The sequence below is a fragment of the Notamacropus eugenii genome, chromosome 3 (genome assembly GCF_028372415.1).
Source record: "Notamacropus eugenii isolate mMacEug1 chromosome 3, mMacEug1.pri_v2, whole genome shotgun sequence".
Lineage (NCBI taxonomy): Eukaryota > Metazoa > Chordata > Mammalia > Diprotodontia > Macropodidae > Notamacropus > Notamacropus eugenii.
In genome coordinates, this window is record NC_092874.1 from 449205223 (window position 1) to 449221981 (window position 16759).

Here is a 16759-nt window from a genome sequence, read left to right on the forward strand (position 1 = left end):
ATGATCCAGCTTACCCTGCACTTTCCATCTGCAACTCTGCTCAGTTTCAACTCCATGAACAAGATGCCCCAGTGTCAAGGACTTCCTGGTATCTCCCCAACTTCCTTCCATCTTCTTATTGGGTGCTGTCTTCATTAGACTATAAGCCCCTTGAGGGAAGGGCCTGTCTTTCTCTTATTTGTACCCAAAGCACTTAGCACATTACCTGGCACATAGCAGACATTTGATAAATGTTTATTGAATTGAATTGTTCCAAGATGTGTATCAGGAATCATCTGGTAAATTGTTAACAACCACAAAAATAATCTGTATTGTTAACATTTTCTTCATCACTTTCTTAAATCTAGAAATCAACAAATCAATCAATTAAGCCCAGATTTATGTCATTTCTCAATTTCTCTTGGGTAAATGTACCAGTTCACTCCTGCATATAATCCAAGCAAAGCTAGGGAGGGGCAGTCCTGTGATACATACCATCTAAGGAGAAACCACGACTCTTATTTGATGGAGAAAATGCTGGCAAGGATGATGTTGGCACCTGAGTTTCTTGGGAGAGAGACTCTGGTTCCAGAAATTCCTTGGGAAAGAAAGACTTTGGAAGCTGCAGATGTGTAAGTGAAACTGGGTCATTGAGATGGCCTGAGTTTCCAACTTACTTGCCTCCTTAAAGATTTTGGAGACTTTCCCCTCCGATGAGAACAGTGTCTCTCTTGATTAAGTTGAGATTTCAATGGATACAGTGCCCACTGATCAGCCCTGACCCATTGCATTCAGAGAAAGAGGGAATTAAGAGCTTAGGGCAAATACAATACTCCTCACCGCTGGTGCGAAAGCCTAGAGCCAGGAGGGGGAAACAAATTTCATCAGAAAGGGAACTCAAAGCATCAGATTATTCCTTTGCAATAATAACCAAAGCAGATAAATAAAAGGCCAGATATACAGTATGTGTTTCCCACTTAGGCAGTAAGCATGATTTGGTGCAGAGGTAGGCCTTTCCAAATGATTTAGACAAGAGCCATAATGTAATTCCTTTCCTCTGCAAGTACATTAAAAAAGAATAAGTGGGGCTGAGACACTAGAAAAATTAAAAGTTGACCTCTCAACAGATACACTACTCAACAATTTGCTTGTATATTCAAGTTGAAATGATCATTTGTATAATAAGTAGGACTCTGTCAAGTGGCCTTCCCATTGCATCTCATCCCCTGCTGAACCACATCTCTCCTTTCCTGTTGCTTCTCACTCTGTTAAATTGGCAATTTTCAAAGTGGCACCTCCTGCCAATTAATGAGAATCAGCCTTGACTTTTGCAGATTGAATTGTGTAAATTGGTTTTTATTGTTAAGTCAGAAATGGCAGGGAGAACTACAGAAGGGGAAAAATTAAAGAGGGTCCCCAAAGAACAGAGACCGTACCATTATCTTCCTTCATGTGAGTGGTCAGGGGTAAAGCATTTAGACCCCAGAATGAGAATATTTAAAATTCTATTCCTGGTTCAGATATTGACCTTTCCCACTCTAAGCTATGAAATGGAAACAATAAATTATCACTACTACATGCCTCTGGGGGTATTAAGAGGATTAACAAATTAATGTGAATAAAGCACCGTAAGATAGGAGAGGTCTCATCATGGAGAAAATGCCTGCCATAATTATTTGAGGGTTATATTGTTCATCCAAAGGCACCATGCAAAGTAAAGACATTTGATAGTCTTCAGATCTAAATTTTTATTGGCAATTTTCTGATTTTCACTAACGATTTTAGAACAATTCCATTTCATAAAGCTAATTTTGACTTTGATCGTTTACTTCATTTTGTCATTACTGCAGTTATTTTCTCTCTAGTATTGATTTATCCTGTATGTGTATGTGTGTTTAAATATGAATACACATATGCAAACTCACATGGAAATTCTCCTAGAGGGAATGCCATATTCAGTGTGAAGCTTTAAACTGTCCCTTCCTAACAGATTTGGGACCCACCATTTTTTCCTCCTTGGGGGGTTCGTCTGAATGATTTATGAAGAAAAAATGTTGAACTCTAGCAACAGATTCCTCATTCATACTTGGACAAGAAAGGTTCATCTTTCAAAATGATATATATCTACTTTTGTGTGTACTCTGAAGATCTGCTCCATCGTGGGTTTTGACCATGAATTCCCAGTTTTTACTCCTGTCTGAGTTTAGGACTGGAGGTCACCGACCTCTTTCTTACCTCAGTTGATCTTTTCATCTAGTTTTTTCAAGACTGGAGAAAGACTCATACTCCTTCTTTTTTAGCTTTCAGACCATCATCATTGTCATCCTAACCAGCACCAAGCCACTCAAATCATCCTGAAGGAAACCTCAAGAAACACTAGAAATACTCGAAGGGGAGCCGGGGGCAAATAGATTCCCTTATATGGATTGTACCCCCATTAGAGAAGGGAAAAAACATTTATTAAATGCCTACTATGTGCCAGACACTGTGCTAAGCAATTTACAAATCCACATTATTAACAAAGATTTATAAATATTGTCTCATTTGTTCCTCACAACAAACCTGGGAGGTAAGTGCACTTGTTATCCCCATTTTAGAGATGAGGAAACTGAGGATAAGGGAGGTTAAGTGACTTGCTCAGGATCATAGGGCTAACAGATTTCCAAGGTCAGTTAGGAACTCAGCTAGGTCTCCCTGATTCTATAGATGCATCATTCTATCACTACACCCACCTAAATGCCACAATTGTAATGGAAGCTTGCTGAGGATAAGAGATGCCTGACCTGTATCTCTAGGACCTAGGACAGTACCCAGTACACTGTAGGTTCTTAGTAGAGTCTTTGGGCCAGCTAGGTGGCAATGTGGATGGAGAGCAGGGCCTGGAGTCAGGAGGATTCATCTTCCTGAGTTCAAATCTAGCCTCAGACACTAATCAGTTGTGTGACCCTGAGCAAGTCACTTAACCATGTTTGCCTGAGTTTCTTCACCTATAAAATGAGCTAGAGAAGGAAATGGCAAACCACTCTACTACCCTTGCCAAGAAAATCCCAAACAGAGTCAACAAAGAGTTAGATACAACTGAAAAACAACTAACAACATAGGGTCTTTTTGAGGAATTGCTGCTGGCAATCCTGGCAAAATGGTCCATATGTATGTTCCCTTTATGTGTTTATTAAGCAGATCTGGCAGGATCTGGAAACCCTTTAGCCAGAAAGTTATATTGTGAGTATAATAAAATTATGGTGAATTCCTTTAAAATATATAATTAAAAAAATTTTGACATTTCAGATACTTCTGTCATTTATGCTTTGGGGCTAAATCATTAAAAATTAAATAATCCTGATTTTTAATCACCCTCTGACCCATAGCACAATTACATCCTTGTTCTTTGTTCTTTCTTTTTTGAGTATAGCTGTTTATTCCTGGAAATCCGAATAAATGTTACTTGGTCCCTGACAAGGTAATTGATGAAGCAATCTGAGGGAGACAGTGATGAGTTTTACATATGCCTACTTTTCTTCTGCCCTGGAAGATGTGAAGAAAGCTAGGGTTTAGCTAACAGGTGAGGGCATGAGACTTCGGGGGCGGGGGGGATGGAATACCAAGATGAAACTTGCTTCCAGTTTTTGTAGACATTCATCTTACTGCTTATTGAAAGCTCACCCCACTGCAGCAGCTCACAAAAGGCCATCCTCAGCAGAAAGAGTACCTCCCCAGTGCGCGGGCTCCACCAATAAAAAGGGAGGAAGGCAATTCCCCTGATTGCCATATGCTCCAGTGACTTGGGAAACAGCAGGCAAAGCAGATGTTGTACTAACTTCCACTCACTGGAATGTGACAGCCACCTTGATTGCCCTTCTCTTGCCATTTAATTTGATTATTTAGGGAGCTGGTGACATTGATCCATCTGCAAGTTGGGCGCTTCCATAAATTAGGGCTTTCTATGGTTTTTTTAGGGAAGTTTAAACCCAATTTATCAACAATTAGTGCCATTCTTCTGGAAGTAACTAGCACAGAAGAGACAAGATCAAAGTTTTGTAAGGTTCACAAATAAATAAGATATTAAAAACACTGTGGAACAACTACAGGCATTAATATTTAGCAATTAACATAATGCAATTTCACTTAGAAGAAGGACACATTTGAATTGATCATTTCAGTTAGAAACCCATTCAACCAAGCTCTGGATGTTGGCTCTGCAACCTACTACACATGTGACCTTAGGGAGATCACTTAACCTCTGCGGGTCTCAGTTTTCTTACCTGTAAATTAGGAAGTGTTAACCTAATGAACTCTGAGTTCCTTTACAGTGGTAAATTTATGAACTTAGGAATTAAAAGCTATTAACTATGAATATGAAAGAGTATCAAGTGATTTATAGATTGTCAGAGAATCTGGGTTTAAAACTTTGCACTGCTACCTGTGTGACCTTAGTCATTTAACCTCTTTAAAATAGTTTCTCATTTATAAAATTATCTCTAAGCCACTTTGCAATTATCTCTGCTAAATTTCCTCTCATTAGATTCAGAGTATAATAGACTTCTAGAGCCATAGTTCTAAAGCAGAAGGGACCTTCTAATCCTTTCCCTAAGGTCCCTTCTCTATGATCCTAAGACCTCAACCACCGTTATTCTTCCAATGCTTTCCCCCATCATTACCACCGACTGGTGTTCTCACCCTTGTTTCAGAGGTTCAACAACTTGATAACATCTAAAGTCTCAAACCCAGTCCAGCTTTGACTAACATCATGTGGTTCCCTTGATCCAACAATGAGGACAGCAGCCAAAGGGTTAACGAAATTGAAAACAGAGAAGTCAAAAATTTGTCAGTTTGCTGAGATGTTACCCCTATGTTGCTTTAAAAAAGGTTGCAGGGGACAAAGTACAAGACCTGAATCGGGAAGAACTATGTTTAGATACTGCCTCAAAAACTAGATATATGATTGTGAAAAAAGTCACTCAACATTTTCTTCATCTGTAAAATACAGATAATAGTGCTTATCTCCAAGGCTGTTTTTTCTTTTGCAATAAAGTGTGATATCTGTAAAGCACCCTGTAAATTTCAATATAAATGCTAACCTCAACTAGCACCACTACTACTACTAATAAGAATTGAATATAGCATATTTCAGTCCTGTGATTAACATTCTACACATTATGCATCTTGGGGTCATGTGCAAAGGTTATTTTCTAACAGACTACACACGTTTGAATGGGTCTCCCATTCGATGATACTATATTAGACTTCAAAGCATCAACTAATTCATGATCTCATCAGAATGAGTAATCCCTCCAGAGGCACAGTGAACAACATATTTATGTTCTTTCATCCTGTCTGAATCTTACTCGTATCTTTACATAAATCCTTCATAAAGGATCCAACCAATGCACTAGAGGCCTTCCTCTGGTTTTAACATTTCTTGGCCAACTTTGCAAAAGCTGACCCATTTGCCTATTATCTCTTTCTTTCATAACTGCCAACCATTCCACTCTCCATGCCCTTGACTGGCTGTCTTGTATCATTTTCTTCATGCAAGTGATTGGTGTTAATATGGTCCAGTTCACTAAAACATACCGTGCATCTTGGGAACATGCACAAGGGTTATTCTAAGACTACACAAGTGTGAAGAGGTGCTAACGTCTCAACAGAGGCCTAAGAGCTTGGGAATTTAGAGGAGAGGGAAAACATGTTAAGGGGAATTACCTGAAATTTAAAGCTAAGTGCTCAAAGTTTAATTAACCAAGTTATTCAAGTTTTAGGGACTGTCACTTCTACAAAGGAACCAGATGTAAGTCAGAAGGCTGTTGATTACACGAATCATTTCTGACTCAAAAAGCTCTTTTCACTTTTAGAATTTATATGTACTTTATTTACATTATCACCTGAGTAGTATTGTTAACATATCAAGTAATGGTATTACTTTCTCATAAAAGAATAATGCTACTGTATTTTTTTAATTCTAAGGAACCTCTAAGGTCACACAGTCCAACATTTTCCTAAATAAAGACCTCTTCTGCACCATCACTATATGATTTCTTGATTGCTGGCATTGGTTGAAAATCTTGGGGAGGTGGCGGGGAGTGGCATGGAATCCCTTGCAAAAGTTGGCACATCTCTGCTATCCCTTCTGTTACAACATGGCAGGACTATAAACTATCCCACTATCCATGTCCTTGACTGAATATCCTGTACCACTTTTTGCATACAAGAAATTTGTGATAACGTGGTACAGTTCACTCAGACACACCATACATCTTGGGGTTGTGTGCCTCCCTTTCTCCTGAAATCTGTCTAAACTCATGCTGATTGCTTCCATGACGCTATATACCCATCTCATCCTCTGCCATCTCCTTTCTCTTCTGCCTTCAATATTTCCCAACATCAGGGTCTCTTCTAGTAAGTCCCATCTTCTCATTATGTGGCCAAAGTATTTAAGCTTTAGCTTTAATATTTGACCTTCCAGTGAATAGCCTGAATTAATATCTTTAAGTTCTGACTGATTAAACCCGCTTACTATCTAAGGAACTCTCAAAAGTCTTCTCCAGTACCACAATTTGAAATCATCAGCTCTATGGCATGTAGCTTTCCTTATATTCTAACTCTCACAACCATTTATTGCTACTGGAAAACACATAGCATTGACTATACAGACCTTTGTTAGCAAGGTGATGTCTCTGCTTTATAGAACACAGTCCAGATTTGGCTGAGCTTCCCTTCTAAGAAGCAAATGTCTTTTAATTTCATGGCTGCAGTTATCTTCTACAGTGATCTTTGAGCTCAAGAATACAAAATCTGAAACTGCTTTCATTTCTTCTCCCTCTATTTGCTGAGAAGTGATGGCACCAATTACCAAGATCTTTTTTTTAATGTTAAGCTTCAAGCCAGCTTTTACACTCTCTTTTTTTCACCCTCATCAAGAGGCTTCTTAATTCCTCTTCACTTTCTGCCGTCAAAGTGGTGTCATCTGCATATTTAGATTGCTGATATTTCTGCCAGCAACCTTACTTCTAGCTTTTGATTCATCCAGCCTGACATTTCACATGACAAACTCTGTATATAAGTTAAATAAATAAAGTAACAATGTACAGCCTGCTCATGCTTGTTTTCCAAAGTTAAATCAATCAGCTGTTCCAATTTTGGTTTTAATCGTTGCCTCTCGGCCCAAATGTAGGTTCCTCAGGAGACAAATAAGACAATTTGGCCCTTCTATATTTTTGAAGACTTGACACATTTTGTTGAGATCCACACAGTCAAAGGCTTTAATGTAGTCTTTGAAGAAGAAATAGTTGTTTATTCTCAAACTCCAATACTTTCCATATAATCCAACAAATGTTGGCAATTTGGTCTCTAATTCCTCTGCTTCTTTAAAAACCAGACTTCTCTTCTAGTAATTCTCGGGTCACATATTGCTGAAGGCTGACTTGCAGAACCTTAAGCATGATCTTGCTGGTGTGTGAAATGAGCACAATTGTTTGGTAATTTGAACAGTTATTATGCCCCACCTAAATCTTCTCTTCTCCAGGACAGTTTAATCACCTTCATTTCTGAAACTGGAAGTGAATAAGTATTTATTAAATGCCTACTATGCACTGTGCTGCTATGCTGCTATGCAACTCTGATGGGCTGGCCACATTGTTCAAATGCAAAATGTACACTTGACAAAAACACTGTTTTATGGAGAACTCTCATGGGGCAGGCAATCACGCGGTGGTCAGAAGAAGTGATACAAGAACACTCAAGAACTTTGGATTTGATTGTGGGACATGGGAGACACTGACACAAGACCACTTAGCATGGCGTGCCCACATCAGAAAGGGTGCTATGCTCTATGAGCAAAGCAGAATTGAGATAGCACAAAGTAAACATAGGATGTGCAAATTTGAAGTATCCACCTCAAATGTTCACACTGACTATCTGTGCCCAATCTGTGGTAGAACAGTCCGAGCTCGTATTGGTCTGATCAGGCATAGTCAGACACAATGAAACTTGAGTTTATCGTGGTGATGTCATTTTGGTCCTCTTTGAGAATGAAGGATAAAAACCAACAAACTTATTTGATCTTCACTACAACCCTGGGAGGTAAGTGCTATTATCATCCCCACTTTACAGTTAAAGAAACTGAGGCAAAAAGAGGTTAAGTAAGTTGCCAAGGTTCACATAGCTAGTAAGTGTCTGAGGCCCAATTTGAACTCTCATCTTCCTGACTCCAGGGCTAGTGCTCTAGTCACTGAGTCATCTAGGTGCCTCCATAAGACCCCTAGGATGACTTCCAACCTCCATCTTGCTCCTGAGTTCCAATGTCACCCTGTACACAAGGGTTACTTTATGATCAGGTGTGCTGGGTAGCTGTGGTAGCAGAAAGAAGTGAAGGAATTTTTGAAAATGACATGAAACTCTCATCAGTATTATAAATTTCTTGAAGAAAGCAGCTTTGCCTTATTAATCTCTTTATTACCCCCAGAACTGAGCAGAAGGCTTTTTATTGTTTGTGAAATTAAATTCAGTCTGCTCTTGTCACATATTACTTGTATAGCTTTGGGCAAGTTATTTAATATCTCTGGGTCTCAGTTTCCTAATCTGCAAAATGAGTGGGTTGGACTAATGACCTGTAGGGCTCCTTGTATTCCTCTCCTAGACATGCTCCTGGAACCCAGACTTCTAAACCATGTTGTCTGTCATCTTTCAGCACTTTGAGACACTTTTTCCTGGAATATCCAATCATCCTCATTGGGAAGACCACCACTTCCTGAGGCAATCCAGGAAGTTTCAAAACCTCTAATTATTAGAAACATTATTTTTTCCTTCCTATTCCCCTCTGAGAACAACCAAAGCAAATCTAACCCCTCCTGGGCATGTCAGTCTTTCAAATACTTGATAACACATTATTTCCCACCCATTTTCTCTTCAGCAAGTAAATATCTCCAGTTTCTTCACCTGGTTCTCATATGCCACAAACTCAAGTTATGCATCTCTGAATTCTCTTTGATGTAATAGTCTTTCCTAAAATGTGGTTCCCAGAACTACTCTCAATAGATGTGAGCATGATGACAAAAGACCACGGGATGTTTGCTTAAGCTTTAAAATGACACCTATAGGGCATGAGTTGATTATTTTCCCATCTATCAAGCTGTATTCCATGCCCCACTGCTAGAAAATTGTCTAAAATTCATATGCATTTCTTAGGATTTCACAAATTGAGCATCCATAGCATTGAAGTTGTTCCTCCTGAAATCTGTGGCACTCTGCCCAAGACCATCCTGTGCCTTCCATAGTGTGATAAAATCTATAGAAATCTTCCACTCTAAAATCAAGTGACACTTTACTGCTGGCTTATTATTGGGTAAGTGCAAGATTGGGGAAAACACTCTGTCTCAGTCACTTTCAATGAAAACTGTCACCTGTGATTAGTTTCATAAAACCTGCTTAATTCAACATTTATGAGACTACAGAAGATAGATGGAAAATGTAGACAGAGAAATCTTTCCAATCAATCTTTCTGTCAAGAAGGAGAGACCAGAGTGATAGGACTGAAAATGGACTTTATATGGATATATGTAATCTATTAGCTAGAATGATTAAATATTTTTCATTTTTAATCAAAATAGTGTAACTTTTATAATTTGAAACATAACTTCACTTTTGTTATGCTGACAAGTCACCTGGGCCTTCCATTATGGATAAGGTGAATAGTTCATTTTTACTGATGTAACACTGACCATTCAATAGAGCATGTACCTATCCCCCAAGGCAACTCTGGGTCACATACACTGAGGGTCTTGGCATTTTAGAATAATACAGCAATCTTTTGGTTCTCATGACAGCAGCAACAACAAAAGAACGCATCAAGATTATTGACCATTGAACCTGGAACCCACTGAGTACAATTGCATGACTGTTGATTACACAGGAAAGTGGATGCATGTGCTTCCTAGTAAATCAATGATCAATCAATGACACTCATTAAGTACCTACTACGTTCCAGGCACTGTGCTAAGTGCTGGATGAACATGAGCTTAGGCTATACCCCTAGCTTCCTTTTCTTCACTGTATTCCTTTGCATGGGTGGTCACATTTATTCTGAGAGTGAAGTTTCCAGTCCGAGATGCAGTGAGTCCAGGGGATCAGCAGTTCCTAGGTCCCCTTATTATCTCCATTTTATGGTTAAAGAAACTGAGGCAAAGAGATTTAGTGAGTTGTCCAGGTTCACACAGTCAGCAAGTGTCTGAGGCCCAATTTGAACTCTGGTCTTCCTGACTTCAGGGTTAGTGCTCTAGTCACTGAGCCATCTAGGTGCCTCCATGGGCTTCAATATTCCCTCTCGGTTGACTCCAACCTCCGTCTTGCTCCTGAGTTCCAATGTCACCCTCTGCACAAGAGTTAATTTATGATACTTTATGAGCACCTGAACTGCTTCTTAAAGGAGAATTTAACCCCTGACAGAAGGATGAGCCCAAACCCTGGTCTGACTTAGCAGAAAACATAGACATTGAATTAATAAGTGAGTCAATAAACATTTCTTAAATAACTACTATGTGCCAAGTCCCGTGCTAACCACTGAAACACAAGAAAAAGGAAGACAGTCCCTGCCCCCAAGGAGCTTACAGTTTAATGGAGAAAACCCTCAAAAGAAAGCTGAAAGGGGGTGAAGGGAGGTGAGGAAGGAATCTAGCGTAGGGGCATGGTGGAAAAGTCAACAAGTTCAAAATGAGTGAAGCCAAGTAGGAAACAAGGAACTGTGTCTTGGACCATCTCCTGTGGTGGTTAAGGAGATCATGGTTCTGTCTTCCAAACAGAGGGCAGACGACTGAGGACGGTGAGTATTAAGACTGATTAAATTTTGCAGGATGATGAGATTTCCCAATGAAAAGGCTTCTGAGGACTTGGAGGAGAACTCAAAGCAGCTCAAAATGAGTGCAGCTAGGACAGAAATGAGGAAACGTTTTGGATAGTACAGATCCAGGATGAAGACAAATCCCTAGTCATTAAATGTCCCACGTTTGAACGTTCTAAGTATCACTCTCCTGGGAGAATGTAACCTGGACAGTTCCTGTATTATACTTCAAGTCTTTGTCAATGCACATTAGGAGTCTTTTTTTGTCTTAAATATTTCTTTGTGGTTAGGGGAGAGTAGGGGAAGGAACAGTTGTCCTGTGCCCTATCTACATTGAAAATTTAGTGACTTTCTACTCTTTTTTGGAATGATCATAGATTTGAACTATACTTAAGCGTTAACTGATTTTCCCTGAGATTCTAGGGTCAAGGTAAAAAGAGCCAGAATCCCTAAGAAAAAAACTGACTTTTTTCTTTAAAGAAAAGGCTCTCTCAGGACTGAACCAAGAATCTATATAAGCCCAGAGTCAAGGAGCCCCTTAGTGAGAAAGGGCAAGCATCACAGGTCCCTAGACCTACTGTTGATTCAGTGAATACAGGAACACTTACTTGTAAAATTCTTTATCATTCACAAAGCGTTTCCCATAATTCTTTCATTTAATTTTCACAGCAACCCAAAAAGATGAGAGGAACTGTTATTTTGGGAACTAATATTACTAAATGCTGGACAGGTATTCTTCAGTCATTTCAGTACTCTCTGACTCTTTGTGACCCCATTTGGAGTTTTCTTGAGAAAGATACTAGAGTGGTTTGCCATTTCTTTCTCCAGCTCATTTTATAGATGAGGAAACAGAGGCAAACAGGGTAAAGTGACTTGCCCAGGGTTACACAGCTAATAAGCATCTGAGGCCAGTTTAGAATTCAAGTCTTCCTGACTCCAGGCCCAGTACTCTATAAATTGAGCCACCTAGAGGTCTCACCTAATACATACTAGGCACTTAATAATGCTTATTGACTCACTACTAACAATAATAACGCCGCTCCTCATAGCTAGTATGCACTGAGGCAGTTGAGATTAAATGACTCTACTAAGACTATACGACTAGTAAGTGGAAGGACTAGGAATCTATATTATGTCCTTGGAGTCCAAATTAATCAGGCTTTCCAGACTTCTTCAAAAATGGCAGAGGAAAAGTGAGTTTTTTAAGGTGGTGCAAATTCTCTTTATATTTATCACCTTAAACCACCATGGTAAAAGTCATGAAACTTATGAGAACCAAAAGGTAGAATGGAGAAACATACTAGAGATGTAAAAAATTAAAGTAGTGGCCCAGATTTTGATTAACCCAATAAAATAAATTACTGGGGTGCAGGACTCCCTTTTTAAAAAATATAATACTGGAGAAACTGAAAAAAAATTTGGCAGAAATAAGGATCAGACCAACATCTTAAACCATATATAGCAAAAAAGATCAAAATGGATATATGATCTGATTTTAAAAGGCCACAATGTTAAAATATAATAAACACAATAAGAGAACCAGATGAGGTGCTTTCAAAACTGTAGCTAGAAAGAGAATTCCTGATCAAATCAAGGACAGAGAACATTTTTAAGGATAAAAAATTTTAACTGTGTAAAAATTTAAAGCTTTTGAATAGATACCAGGAAGAAAATGAGAGAATTAAAGAAAATTATGCAGTTGGGAAAATATTTCCAACATGCAAAAATCTCATAGCCAAAATATACAGAAAACTGGTACATTTTTAACACAAAGATTGATTTCCCCAAGAGATAAGTGGCCAAAGGACATGATGATTCCAAAAGATGAACTGCAAATTATAAATGACACAGAAAGAGGCTCCAGATTAGTAATATCAAGTGACATTTAAATGTAAACTCTTAGGCTTTACCTCACCCACTGCAAATTGGCAAAGATGAAGCGTCAATAAGCATTTATTAGGTGTGCCTACTAAGTGTCATGCTCCATGCTCAGCACTGACAATGAAAAGAAAGACAAAAGGAGGCTCTGCTGTCAAGGAATCTATGGTCTAATGGGGAAGACAACATGCAGACTATATATTCATACATGTATTATGTATACACACATGCATGCACACACATACACATATATATGTGTGTGTGTATATATATGTATATGTGTGTGTGTATGTACACATAATTGGAAATAATCACAGAGAGAGATACTAACATTAAGGAGGACCAGGAAAAGTTTCTTACAGAAGGTGAGACTTTAGTAAAACTTGAAGGAAACTAGGAAAGCCAGGTGGTAGGGATGAGAAGGAAAAGAATTCCAAGCATGGGAGAAAAGAAGCTAAAATATATGGCAGTATCAGGGGAGATAAAGGAGTGTATTGAGAGATGATGGATGATGCAAGGACAGGACTTGACAACTGACTGGATTTGTGAGATGACAGAGAGTGAAGAGTCGCCTCTGACACTTACGGTGTAAGTCTGGATCACTGGTACAATGGTGGTGCCCCGCAATGAGAGTTAAAGATCTTCCCCTGCTCATGAATAGACCTCATGTGGAGTTCATTAAGGGAAGATTGATTAGGGGAGACTTGTTTTATAGGAAGACCCACACCTTTTGTAAATTAAAGAGGCACTGGGTCACAAAGGTTGTGGTGCCCTCTGGCTCTGAAAAGTGTATATATACTCTGAGGTGAGGTTTTGCTTTGGGGGCTTACTCTTTGGAAGAAGGTTCCTGTGCCAGATGAGACTCTGGGTAGCTGCTAAGAAACCCCCCAATTTTGAAAACCACAATGTTGCTGCTTCTCTCTCTGGTAACTATGTATGTATGAAATGGTCAAACAGTTAGATCTGTCTGTTGATCTGTGATGTACATGTTGCTTATGGTCAGACAGTTAGAAGTCCTATCTGATGGTCTTTATTTCTCTGCTGGTATTTTCTCTGTTTGTATATATGATTAAAGAAGATTGTTGACCTCTCAAAAGTTGCTTTCCTTTCAGAAAAGCAGATCTAAGAAGCTGTGCTATTAAGCTATCCTAGATGTGTCAGGGTACCTGCTGCTACATGCCCTCAACACCAATAAGGAAATTGGGAAAAGGGGAAGGCTTGGGGAAAAGATAATGAGCTTAATTTGGGACATGTTAATCTCAGATGTCCGTAGGACATCCACTTCAAGATGTCCAAAAGGCAGGTGTTTAAGTGGGATTGGAGCACAAGAAAAAAAAAAGATTTAATTCTAGATATAAAAAACTGTTCAATATGCCCCAAAATATTCATAATACCACTCCTTGTGGGAACAAGGAAACAAGTGGCCAATGAATAGGAAATGACTGAACAAACTAAGACATATTAATATAACAAATATGATTTATTGGAAGAAATGATGAAGAATTAAAAGAACCACGAAAGATTTATATAAACTGACGTAAAGTGACATAAGCAGAGCCGAAACAAGACACATAATGACTAAAATGATGTAAATGAAGTGATCATTTAAATGAATGATTGCTAATCAAACAAGCAATTAAAATGTCAGGGAATGGGTCATGAAACAAACCTTTTTCCTCATGGCAGAAAGGTAGAGGACAGATTACTAAAACAGACTATCGTACATGTTGGCAGATTGTTCTATCAGCTGTTTTTAATTAGTTAACTTCTCTTTGGCACACAGGTTTCAGTGAGGGCATGAAATTAATGACTATAATGTAGAGGCAAAAAGTCAACAATAAATTGCATTTCTTTAAAATTAACCATGGTAGTTTATGTCATAAATTAACCCTTGTCATTTTCCATTGTGAAGCCCAGTTAAAGTTTTCAAAGTTCAGGCGTCCCACTTCTCACTTGCTTTTGTCCTCTCTCTGCTCTCAAAACCTAAGGCCAATTCCCAAGATTACTGATAGTCAAAATCCCACAACTTCTCACTGAACCATCACTTAGGTAGTCGAAAATAGTTCCAAAGATTCTGTTACCGATTCAGCTTTGGCTAACCTAGTAAAACACATTTATCCCCGCCAAACCTTTCTGTGGCATTTAGTCACCTTTAGGTTGTTCTCAGAAAGCACTTAAGACTTCCTCAGGATAACACCGTCTAGTATTAAACACAGGAAAAGCAAGCAGTGAATATTGGCTCTCTGATATCACATAAAGTGAAAGCACCCAGCTCACCCAGACTCCCCCCACCCTGGTCAGTCAGTTCCTATACAGTAACACAAGGGGCCAGTTTGTACCAGTCAATGGTTTTACTCCTTTGAGCAGTGATGTCTGACTACAGGCAAATTTAAAACAAAAGAGAAGCTGGGGCAGCCCAGCAAGCTATGGCCAGTAGCATCTGCCTTGATGCCCCTGCAGTTCAGCTGTCCTCGCTTCCTTAATCTGTTAGCTTTAAAAGCACTATATTTTCCTTCCCCAAGAGCAATATTTTCACAAGTTGGTTTCACAGAGATTTGGTCCTCTCTCCAATTTTAATGAGGAATCCTGAAGGGAAAAAAGAAAGGGTTGTGGGGTGGGGAGAGATATCAGCTATATTTTTTCCTTTTAAAGCATTAAATGTGAAATTGCACATAACAATAAGTAACTTTTAAGTTTTACAAAATGATTCTCGGATATCCTTCAAGGGAAAAGGTGTAGACATCATTATCTGCATGTTACTGGTGAGAACTCTCAGGACCAGAGAGGCTAAATGGCTTATGCACACTGGGAGATTGTTAGCCAGTGGTAGTTGGGAGCAACCAAAATGATTTTTTTTATAGAATTCAAATTGTATGACAATAGCTAATGAATTCATAAATGTATAAGGACTGGATTTTTTATATGAAAATACTCTGAATTTATTTTATATACCAATGTTCACTGACTTTTCTTCTTTTGAAGGGTTTTTCACACACACCGCACACACACACACACACACACACACACACACACTCCCTTGTACTAGAATTTATGTATCCCATCAATATACTTCAAGCCCAGGTGTTTCAATAACAAATTAGTTTGAGAAACATTGCCTAGGAGAGTTATTATGCGTGATCTGTCAAGAAGGGACGTATCTGATAAATGAATTTACACTAAGATGTTAATAGCTCTTGTGAGTGGGCGTTATGCTACCCTAGGGCTAGTAAGATTTTTAAAAGGTTCTATATTAGAGCCAAAGGAATGATTCTCTAATGGTAGATTTACAGAAATTGGTAAGATGTAGGCTGGGCTAGCTAAATTTGGACAAGATTCCATAATAAATTCATAGCAATGATTGTCTAATGGTGGCTTTTCAGACATTGGTAAGAAATAAGGGCTAGAGGACTTAACTAGGCATGTTAACTATATAACCAAGTAATGCACTGTGCTACCCACCTCTTGACTGACAGAGATAATGGACTCCAAATTCATACATATATTTGGACATAGCCAACATAGGAACTTATTTTGCTTCATTTTTTGTTATTTTATGCTTTGCGTATTTGTTTTAAAAGAGTTTTCTTTTAAATGAAAGGGAGAGAGAAAAAACAAATACTTATTAATTGGAAACTATTTCTTTGAAAAGCAATGTCATAATTTATTCTGAAATTCATGTAACAGGGAAAATTTAGGTTTAACCTTGAGATCTGGTAGAAGAAAATCATGTAACAGTCCAGTGTTAAGAATTCTTAATGCAAATCCTATTTCATTTCTTTCTTTTCCAAGGAAGAAACTGAGATAAGAGCAATTTTCTAACTTATTTAAAAGCATTTACTGATACTACATTCTTATGGCCAAAGCGGAAAGTTGAGGTACCTTGTCGGTGGGGTGAGGGGGAAAGGGAGTAGATTTATTTGCCTACACAGCCTTCACACTGAAGCAACTAGATTGAATGGTGCCAGTTCTGTATTTGGGAGTCAGGAAGTCCTGGTTGAAATCGGGTCTCAGACAATTACCAGTTGCATGACCCTGGGCAAGTCATTTAACCTCTACCTCAGTTTTCTCATT